Raw genomic sequence first — 11,470 nt, forward strand, 5'->3', positions numbered from 1 at the left:
TAGTTTATGTTGCACCTCAACTAGAAAAAGAGGCAGTGAAAATAGGTGCTACTCAGAACACATGTTCTATATACATCAACATGGAAGGCAGAAAATAATTTTCTCCTTCCCTAGGCGACAGCTATTAGCTATTCAAGAGAGTTGCTCTAACTTGGTTTATCTCTGTGATCTCACTGGAAAAAAGAAGGAAGTCCTTCCTGTTTATATTTTTTTGTTCAATAGGAAATCAAAATGCATATAAAGAAGATACTTTAAATGCTTACATCCCAGTTCCTCAACAAGACGAGAAATAATTATCTGTGCTCCTATGTGGTATAACGGGTTACTAGGGATCACATTAATTATTTCCCTTAACTAAAAATTGATGATGCTATTACAAATTATTTTTATTTTCAATTTTAAATAATAATTACAGCTAAATACATTGTATTTCTAAAAAGCAGGCATATAGATTCTCAAAAGCGGGCATATAGAATTAGCACAAGATTTTGCACATTTAAGAAAGAGGAGAAAACTATGCAATGCATTACAGAAAATAAAGCAATTTTGTTTTAACAGTGTTTTGGGAAGTGGCAGTTAATTAATTTAACAAAGATTTATGAAGCACCTACTGTGTTCTTGACTCTGTTCCCCTCTTGAGAATGAGATGAAGGCCCCACTTCCTGTCCCATGATGCTGACAGATCATGGGGCCTCCATTACGGCAAAGAGAGAAGGGCTAGGCCTGGTTCCCACAAAGCAGGTAGAGAGCACAGCAGAGGCTGCACTTAACCCTGCTGGGAGGAGATAAAGAAGAGTTTCTCTAAGGAAGTCCAATTACTGAAACATTCAGCTGGTAATTTACATATCCAGTCTACAAAAGTGGGGGGCATAGCTCAGTCTCTAATAGAAAAGGTAGTCTCTATCAACCACACCTTCTCACTCCCCCATTCTGAAATTCATTATTCCTCTTAACATAAGAAAGTGGTAACAAAGAAAGTAGGAGTACTGATACCCTAAGGAGAATAAGGATTTCACAGGACTTTTTGTTCTAATTTATACTAAAGCAATCTAAAAATCATATCAGCTTTCTGGGCTAATATGGTTTGGCTTCATCCCCACCCAAATCTCATCTTGTAGTTCCCATAGTCCCCACATGTGGTGGGAGGGACCCAGTGGGAGGTAATTGAATCATGGGGACGGTTTCCCCCATGCTGTTCTCCTGATAGTAAGGTCTCGCGAGATCTGATGGTTTCATAAGGGGCTTCGCCCTTTGCTCCGCACTCATTCTCTCTCCTGCCACCCTGTGAGGAGGTGCCTTCCGCCATGATTGTAAGTTTCCTGAGGCCTCTCCAGCCATGTGGAAATGTGCGTCAGTTAAACCTCTTTTCTTTATAAATCACCCAGTCTTAGAGCAGTGTCCTTAGAGCAGTGTGAGAAAGGACTAATACATGGGCCCTCACAACTCACTGCTGACTCACAAGCAACAAAATGTCAATTAACCAAAAGGTTGATTGGTTCAGTAAATTACATCTCCCTCATCTTGTACTTGCTTATTGTTTTAAACACTTACTGTGTAGGGCTTTACATTTCTCCCAGTTAAATTTCAACTTGTTAAAAAAAAAAAGAGAGAAAGAGAGAGGAAAAGTCAGTGTCAAAGTAAACAACTGCTACCATTTACTGACTATATGTTAAGTTGTAGACACTGTGCTGTTTAGATTATGTTCACTGCTTCATGCAGTCCTCATAATATCAATATGCATTATTATCACTATTCCAAACATGAAGAAAATGAGTCTTGGAGAACATAAGTAACTCGCCTAAGGTCAGAGCTAGGAAACAAACAGATCCATCAGTCTATGAAAAACTCACATTCTTAATCACTGCACTATACTGATTAGGTGGGGCAGAAGTGGTGGTCAGCATGTGAGGACAGCCTCTGGAAATGAGAGCAAATTCTGGAATCAGTGTTCCGCTAGAGCAATGATATCTAGCTCTGTAAACGAAAATTTGCATTTTTTAGAAAAGTTCAAAGGGGCCCAAATGTCTTTTCAGACCAAAGATAACTCTCATTTTGAAGATAAACACGACACATGTAAATTAAGAAACTCCTGGGTCCCCAGAGTTAATTAGGAAGAGGACTTGCAAGGACTTCAAAGCTGACCTGGGCCTAGACCTCAGTGCACAGATAGATAATTTTAGTCCAGGTCTCCACCACATCTGCCTGCTTCCAATTCAGCCTAGAGAAGAACTGAATCTACAAAGCTTAACAACTGGGAAAAAATAACCATATATACAGAAAAGGCCTCCAGAAAGGTACCCTTTATGATGTAGTGATAGAATTATTCCTAAATAGCCAGGCACAGTGGCTCATGCCTGTAATCCCAACACTTTGGGAGGCCGAGGCAGGTGGATCACTTGAGGTCAGGAGTTCGAGACCAGCCTGGTTAACATGGTGAAACCCCATCTCTACTAAAAATACAAAAATTAGCCGGGCATGGTGGCAGGCACCTGTAACCCCAGCTACTGGAGAGGCTGAGGCAGGAGAATCACTTGAGCCCAGGGACCAGAGGTTGCAGTGAGCCGAGATAGTACCACTGCACTCCTACCTGGGAGACAGAGTGAGACTCCATCTCAACAACAACAACAAAAAATTAAAAATTAAAAAAAAAAGAATTATTCACAAAGGACGACCCCTATTGTGAGCAACATTATTACTAACATTATTATTATTAAATAACAGAAATTTCGAGTATATGAATTGTCAAGCTACGAAGATATCTGAATGCAACAAACTTGAAATCTTAAAATCTTACTGATACCATTATTTTCAAGGTTCCTTTAAGTTATTTCACAAGTCAAATGCACTCTTGCATTCCAGTAGGCATGTATAAACTAGAACGTCAGATTTCTAAAGCATTCAGTTCATTGGGTAGAGACTGTTAATGGAAGATTTCACACACAGGGAGAAACTTAAGAGTTTTCTCTCTCTCTCTCTCTCTCTCTCTCTCTCTCTCTCTGTGTCTGTCTTTTACTCTCTTTTGAGACAGGGTCTTTCTCCGTCACCCAGCCTGGAGTACAGTGAAGCATGCAATCATGGCTCACCGCAATCTGGACCTCTCAGGCTCAAGTCATCCTACTCCCTCAGTCTCCCTAGTAGCTGGGATTATGGACTGACGCACACCACCACACCCAGCTGATTTTTGTAGAGATGAAGTTTTGCTATGTTGCGCAGGCTGGTCTGGAACTCCTGAGCTCAAGCGATCCACCCACCTTGGCCTCCCAAAGTGTTTGACTTACAGGCATGAGCCACAGCGCCCAGCCTAGTTAATATTTTCTTGACAAAATACTTATAATTTTAAAATATCTTTTCCAAAATAAGTGAAAGCATTGGAACTCAATATAAAATATTATTTTTTAGGTTAAAAAGATCACTTTACTAGACACCTTCAAGTGCAGTTTCCCTTTCTCCAACAGCCTTTTACATTCTTTACAGAAGACTCTATTGGCACATTTTAATATTGAAGGAATTAAGAAAAGACAAAGGAACAAGTGATGTTTACAAAAAAAAAAGCTGCACAAGACCAACTTAACCACAAGTACTTGCATGACAGAAGTGGTCGCTTTCCTTTTCACTGGTTTGTAAGTGGTGAGAGCTGAACAGGGAAGAAAGGAATGGCGCTTTGGCAGTGACAATGGGACGGGCTGGAGGAAAACACTTCAGGTAAAAAGATCCCCAACAGGTGACCTAGTCTCCAATCGTTGACCTTGAACTCATTTAGCACAAAACGGGGGGGCGGGGAGGGGTGGGGGAAGACAAACGTACCATACACCTGCGTTTTGTTTAACAGAACGTCGTTAACTGTATTGAAATGCATACAAAAATGCTTTAATAAGTGAGGGAGATGGTATAAGGAAGCACCAGTTTCCAAAAGGAAGTATTCCCAGTGCATCACATTTCCCAGATTTTGTCAGCACAGACAGTCCCCCCTTTATCTTCCTGCCTCTCATCCAACCTTACAAGTGGCAAAAGTCTCGTCCCCGCAGTCTTTATTGCCGACTCAGCCCAAGTGGCAGAGCAAGGAAGGTTTCGCTAGCCCCCGTCCCCACAGCCCCAAGCTGTCACACCCCAGCAGGCTTAGGCCCACCCAGTCGTTTTCCCTGCCCCTGAACTCAGCTTTAAAATTAATTCGACCTAAAATTAAAGTTTTAAAAAATAAATACATAAAATTAATTCAATCGATTCCGTTCAACAGAAGTCCAATTCCCAAGTTCCAAAAAATTATCCTAATAGGGAAAGGCAGGTCCCTAAACGTATCTGGGGTAGACTCCTCCCAGGAGCACAGGTAGGGATACTGCGAGATGAGCGGCTTTGTTCACTCCTGATGCCACATCTGGAAAAGAGTTTGAAGAGGGACTTTTCCAATTTCCAAGTGCAAGAGCTTAGAGCAAAAGGAAGGGGTTAGAGACAGCGCTGCGCACGCCCACCCTGTTTCCCCGCCCAGCTGTATCCAAGCGCGGGCCTTCCCCTCCTGCGCCGGGCTCTGAAGGCGGGAAGGCGTGCGGCTGCACCAGCCAGGGGCAGACGAAGACCACCAGCCTGGGACCCGGCAGCCCGACCTGAGCTCTGGGGATGCCTGCCTTACCTGAGCCGTGGGGCCGAGGAGCGGCAGAGGCCAGGCAGTCTGGAGGGTCTCGCCCTTAGGGTCACCGGTCCCGGCCCCACCCCGGTCCTGCCCCCGCCCCGCCCCGGTCCTGCCCCCGCCCCGCCCCGGTCCTGCCCCCGCCCCGCCCCGGTCCTGCCCCGGCAGCACGCGGACCCGGCTCGCTCTGGCCCCAGCCGCCCGCGGACCGGGTGCACCCGCTCTCCCTTCCTGCAGCCCTGACCCGCTGCCTCCCTCCCGCCCTCCCTCCCTCCTTCTCTCACTTGCGGTGGCGGCTGGAAAAGGCCCGCCAGCAGCCTGCGGTTGCCTGTCCTCTCAGGGCTGGAGAGAATTAGTTAGGGGGGTTAGATCAAAAGAGCCCAGGTAACGTGAACTCTTGACCCTAGGCATTGGCAGAGACGAGGCCTCAACCTTTTTTCTTTCTTTTTTTTTTTTTTTTTTTTTTAGTTTTTGGGGATACACAGTAGGTGTATATATTTATGGCGTATATGCCGTATTTTGATACAGACAAACAATGCGTAATAATTACATCAGGGTAAATGAGGTTTCCATCAGCTCAGCACTTATCCTTTGTGTTACAAACAATCCAATTATACTCTTTTAGTTATTTTTAACTGTACAATTATATTATTATTGACTATATTCACCCTGTTGTGCCACCAAATAGTAGGTCTTATACATTCTATTTTTTTCTACCCATTTACCATTCCCACCTCCCCCCCCCCACTCCCCCACCCCCCACTATCCTACACAGCCTTTGATAACCATCCTCCTACTCTCTATCCTCATGAGTTGAATTGTTTTAATTTTTAGCTTCCACAAATAAGTGGGAACGTGAAGTTTGTCTTTCTGTGCCTGGCATATTTCACTTAACATAATGATCTCCAGTTCCATCCATGTTGTTGCAAATGACAGGATCTCATTCTTTTTATGGCTGAATAGTACTCCACCATGTATATGTTGTACCACATTTTCCTTATCAGTTTATCGGTTGATGGACAACTTAGGTTGATTCAAAATCTTGGCTATTGTGAACAGTGCTGCAATAAACACAGGAATGCAGATATTTCTTTGATATACTGATTTTCTTTCTTTTGGATATATACCTAACAATGGGATTGCTGGATCATATGGTAGTTCTAGTTTTAGTTTTTTGAGAAAGCTCCAAGCTGTTCTCCATAGTGGTTGTACTAAAGAGCTTAAACAACTCAATAGGAAAAAATATAATAATTCAGTTTAAAAATGGGCAAAAGGCCGGACACAATGGCTCACGTTTGTAATTCCAGCACTTTGGGAGGGTGAGGTGGGCAAATCACTTGAAGTCAGGAGTTCGAGACCAGCCTGGCCAACATGATGAAACCCTGTCTCTACTAAAAATACAAAAATTAGCTGGGCATGATGGTGCGTGCCTGTAGTCGATGCTACTCCAGAGACTGAGGCAGAAGAATCGCTTGAACCCAAGAGGTGGAGGCTGCAGTGAGCTGAGATCACACCACTGCACTCCAACCTGGGTGACAGAGTGAGACTCCATCTCTAAATAAATAAATAAATATAAAAATAGTCAAAAGACCCAAAAAGACATTTTTCGAAAGAAGGCATACAAATGGCAAACAGGCATATGAAAAGGTGCTCAACATCATTGATCATCAGAGAAATGCAAATCAAAACTACAATGGGATATCATCTTACCCAAATTCAAACGGCTCACATCCAAAAGACAGGCAATAACAAATGCTGGCAAGGATGTGGAGAGAAGGGAACCCCCATACATTGTTGGTGGCAATATAAATAAGTACAACCACTATGGAGAACAGTTTGAAGGTTCCTCAAAAAAATTAAAATAAAACTACCATATAATCCAGCAATTCCACTGCTGGGTATATACACAAAAAAAAGAAATCAATATATCCAAGATCTTTTGGTAAGGGATGGAAGGACGTTTTCCTCAAGACTGCATGGGCATGGTGGCTCATGCCTGTAATCCCAGCACTTTAGGAGGCTGAGGTGAATAGATTGCTTGCTCCCAAGAGTTTGAGACCAGCCTGGACAATAGGAGGAGACCCCCATCTCCACAAAAAATACAAAAATTAGCCAGGCATGGTGGCTGTGCACCTGTAGTACCAGTTCCTCTTGAGGTTAAGTCAGGAGGGTCACTTGAGTCTGTGAGTTCAAGGCTGCAGCTAGCCCTGATTGTACCACTGCACTCCAGCCTGAGAAACAGAGCATGACTCTGTCAAAAACAAAAACAAACAAACAAACAAACAAAAAGCCCACAAAACAAAAAATGCAGCCTCTGAGTAGGGAAAAGCCATTAAAAGTATCAAGAGTGGGTGAAAAATTCAACATTGAAACCAGCATGCTAGCCTGCTGTGAATAGACTAAGTACCTAAACTGAATGACTGGGTGGTTTAGTAAAATGTGGGGTGGGGAGACACTGCTTTTTTTTTTTTTTTTTTTTTAAGGTTTCTCAGTTACATGACTTTACGCTCCAAATCCTATTGGCTCCTTAGTCTTGGATTCTAATACTCCTGGAAGCAGGTTGGGAGAGATTTTAACTCCTCCTTTTTTTCACTGATATCTGGCTTCCCAAATATTAAGGATATTTGGCCAGGCCCAGGTAAGATCACAGGTTTTCCATCTCTTAAACTTCACATATCCTGGTTCTTCCTGCATGCAATGTTTCCTACTAGAGCACTCCTCTCGCCTTCTGCATCCTTTGGGACTGGTTCATTTCTATTCTGGATTCTCACTTCCCTCCTGCAGGTTAGGTGTGCTTGTTACTCACTCCTAATTACCTTGCTTCCTCTGTCATTACACTTGTCACAACTGACTACCATTGCTTGTGCATTGGCCTCCCGTTCTTGACTGTAAGCTCCGTAAAGGCAGGGACACCAAGCACATAGGAGATACAGAATAAATGTTGTTGAATGATGTGCCTGTGACAGTCAACTGTTAAAGCACTCCCAGCCATCAACTCTTTAATGAATTTCCCTCACCAATCCTTTCCTTCTAAGTCTGCAGGTTCTTATATCAAAGTTAATATCCCCACACATCCCCTCATCCCCAAGCCTTCATCCTACCTCTTGAGCAGAGCCTTCTCCATAGTCTTCATAGTCGCAAATGTAGAAAGAGGTCTAGACCTAGTTGCTCTTGTCTGAGCTCTGCTGTAGCTAGCTTAGTGGTCTTAGAGACCCACAGCCTCTCTGTGTCTCAGATCAGGGCTGGCTTATCCATTAGGGGCAGTGCCCAGGATCCATAATAATTTGGGGGCCCACAAAATGGGGGCAGAGAGAAAAGAACAAAAGAATATTTAAGTCAAAGAAAGTCTTGTAATATGTAATTTTAATGTGTTGGTCTTTGTACCAATGTAGTCCACTGACCATGTTGAACTTTACCCAAGTCCTGTGATCCTGGAAAACAGGGTTAAAGGAACCCTCCCACTCTTTAGTGTTCTAGAAAACAGCTTATACCAGGAAAGATCCTCCCCCATGTGACTTATATAAGACTTGCTGATGCCAACCTTGTTTTTTTTATGACAAAGCTGAACATAGACGCTCCACCATTCCATTCTTTGCATCATTAATGATTAGCTGAACTTTTCACCCACAGACCAGTGTGGACAGAATATCTGCTACCTTGACTTGACCCAATTTTAGTTAGAATTCTCTCCTTCTCCTGGCCCCTGAGCTTTGACCTGCCCTTTGCCTAAGCCATCATACAACCCCTCCTTAAGAGCCCCTCCTGAAAATTGGGTGATCATAGGGTAGAATTTTCTCTTTTCTACTGTAAGATCATTCACCCTAACTCATTCCGCTTTTCGACATCCTGTTATTTCCAGCATTGTTTATTCCTTCCTAGAAAGAAAAGACCTTTTCTGCCTAAACTTTGAGAGGTTTGTATATCTCAGGATCAAAGTTTTCTTCTAATTGCAATAGTACCCCTCCTCCTATTGCAAGTCACTTTCTCTCCATTGCAATACTCCTTTAGAATAAAAGTCTTTGCTTACCCAAGTCTATATTTTTAACTTGACATTGTAAGATATAATTTTTAATATTGTTTATAAATGAAGAGACCTCCCCAAAGCAAAAATGCCCACTAAAATCATAATGTGAACCTGCCTCAGATTCCTCACTGTTAAATGGAGAAGCTGAATTAGGTAGACCAAGATACCTTTTGCCAAAATTAATGAATTCAGAAGCAGAATTATCTGCTCTTGGTTAGTCAGTAGGAAGCAACTGACAAAATGACACGCCCACCTCATTTATTATACATCTTATTCATTGCTACTTCTTTGACTGGACTCAGGGCTGTTCCTGCACCTGGCTTATGGGATAAAATAGAGGTCTCCAAGGCTTCTTTTCTGAAAGTTCCGGCACACAAATAAGACCTTTGATTGTGTACCAACCTATATGTATTTCTTGGGTCCTGACACAGTGGGTATTGGTTATAGCAATAGTGTATCCCTTCCTCCCTTTATTTCTTGTTTTCTTATTCATGTAGCACATGCTATTATAACTGAAAAAGCTCCATAAGTTCTAAAGTAAAAACAACATGATATGCAATTTGATATCTCACCCATTCAGATGAAATTTTATAATTTCCCCACTTCTTTAGAAGAGTTCATTTTGTGCTTGCTTCGACAGCACATACAGTAAAAATGGAATGATACAGAGAAGACTAGCATCTCCCCTGCACAAGGATGATATCCAAATGTTTGAAGCATTCCATTTTTCAAAGTGAAATAAACCATAATTTTTTAAAAAAACAAGAGGATTGGACATTTAGTATAATTTGTTTTCCAAGATTAAATAAATATACATTAAAATAAATACATAGAAGACGAAGAGAAAAAATACATATCCCAACCCGTAGCAATCTAAAAGAACCTTTAGTATCCTTTTTTTCAGTGTATTTCTTTCTTGCCTCTCTGAAAAAGTACTTGTTTATGTATTTGTAATGTTATACAGGTACAGTTTATATCCTTTCCCTTAAACATTACATTATAAGAAGTTTACCTTGTTGCTACATTGTCTTCATAATTATCCTTTTTAATAGCTGCATAATAGACCATCAAATAGATGCTTTGTAGTATGCCTGCTTCCCATGCTTCCCACTTGCTGGGTGTTTGTTTCTAAATTTTAACTAAATTATGCTGTGTTGAATATTTTGTTAGGACAGATTTCCAGAAGCAGAATTATTAAGTCAAAATGTGTCCCTATTTTTTATGCCTCTCCATACATCTTTCCAAGTTGATTTTTAATAGTTGGAGCAAATGCTTCCATCAGTGTGTGAGAGCCAATTTCTCCACCAAGGAAATATTTAACTGGGGATTAAATATACATATTCCCAGTGTTTGCAAATTTGATGTACTAGATTGACTATTAACTCCATGAGGGGCTATGTCTGTCTGTTCACCATCTCCTTGCTCAATAATTATTTGGTAAATAGGGAATAGAAGACTGAATGAAGGAAAAGTTGTATCTTATCGCACTGTTGAATGAACTGCATTTTGGAATGCAATGAACTAACATAGTTTATAAGTGCCATAAAATCTCCTTATTTTTCTTTGGTCTTAATCCTTGGACTGAGAAGTGGTCGTTAAAAACTCATCTAGAATTGGCATTCAAGGCAGGGTTGAATAAAATTGGAGGTTCTAAAGCAATGTTTCTAAAAGGGCCTTTTCTCCTTTGAATAAAGAAAAATTAATAGTATACTGAATATCTCAAACCCAAACATTGATGTTATCACCTAAAGCACAAAGAATTTTTGGGAAGTATTGTGCCTATTTGGCCTTGTTTCCAGTGTATGAATTTCTATACTGTCGAGGCACAGGTAGCCTCAACACAGCATGATTGAAACCGGTCTAATAATAAACCTGGAATGACAGCCTATTTAAAGAAACATGGTGCCCCTAACACGTGCTGCTAGAGGGGATGCATATGAGACCAACTGCCTTGGACAGCAAGAGTGTGTTCAGTGTAACAGATGGGAGAGGATGAAGAGAGCATGCCTTCTGTCTCTCTCTGTAGATGATGGAAGGAGACGTGCAGTTAATCCTTAGTTTAGGATATAAGAGAGAACAAAAAGAAAGGAACCACAAGGATTCCCTTAACTTGCTCGTTGCTTACATCTTTATTTTTCCCAAAGAAAAGCAAGTTAGAGCTTAGACATCAGCAGGAAGAGCAAGCTGGCAGGTGAAAGACAAACTGGACACTGGAAGGTGATTTGTTTGGTTGGCTTGGTATTGGTGCTGTTATTTTCAACTGGCATTTGAATGTTGTAGGCCTCGCCACTTCCTATAGTCTTCACCCATCTATACTACCTGCTTGGCCTCTGAAGACACTCAAATTTGTGTTCCTAGAATACTTTGTGTTTCTCAGAAAAGTGTCCTGATACACAAAAACTATCTCCTACCTTTCCTCCCATTACATCAATAAGGCTAGCCAGACAATGATGACTTACTTTATAATCTGTTAATCCCTATACTGCAGGATTCAGGTGTTTGAACAAAAGGACAGATAGTTCTTTTATAGTTGAAATGTGTTTCTTTGCTGATAAGATGCTATGCAGTGTGAACCCCTCTTCCTTTTAAGCACTGAAAGATTTTTGCCAGATACAATAAATATCTTTGGAGAAGATGTGGTAATTTCCAATCAGAAAGATCCTCTGACATATTATAATACAAAAATTGACTAGAAATAATGCCTAAGTAAATTAGTTCAGTCAATCTGTGAAATGATAAAAACAACTCGTGATGGTTTAGTATATGTCCAGAAATTATTTGAAACTCCTCCCTCTGGTGAAGCCTTAATTCTCTCTGTGGGCAAT

The 11,470-nt window shown here is 41.4% G+C and overlaps 1 non-coding gene across 1 annotated transcript; it reads left to right on the plus strand.

Moving 5' to 3' along the window:
* Positions 1-9,269: 9,269 nt before the first annotated feature.
* On the plus strand, positions 9,270-9,376 carry LOC129014966 (U6 spliceosomal RNA). The gene has a single exon (XR_008494478.1). It is a non-coding gene; the product is annotated as a U6 spliceosomal RNA (small nuclear RNA).
* Positions 9,377-11,470: the final 2,094 nt, after the last annotated feature.

This window comes from Pongo pygmaeus, chromosome 16 (assembly GCF_028885625.2).
Source record: "Pongo pygmaeus isolate AG05252 chromosome 16, NHGRI_mPonPyg2-v2.0_pri, whole genome shotgun sequence".
Classification (NCBI taxonomy): domain Eukaryota; kingdom Metazoa; phylum Chordata; class Mammalia; order Primates; family Hominidae; genus Pongo; species Pongo pygmaeus.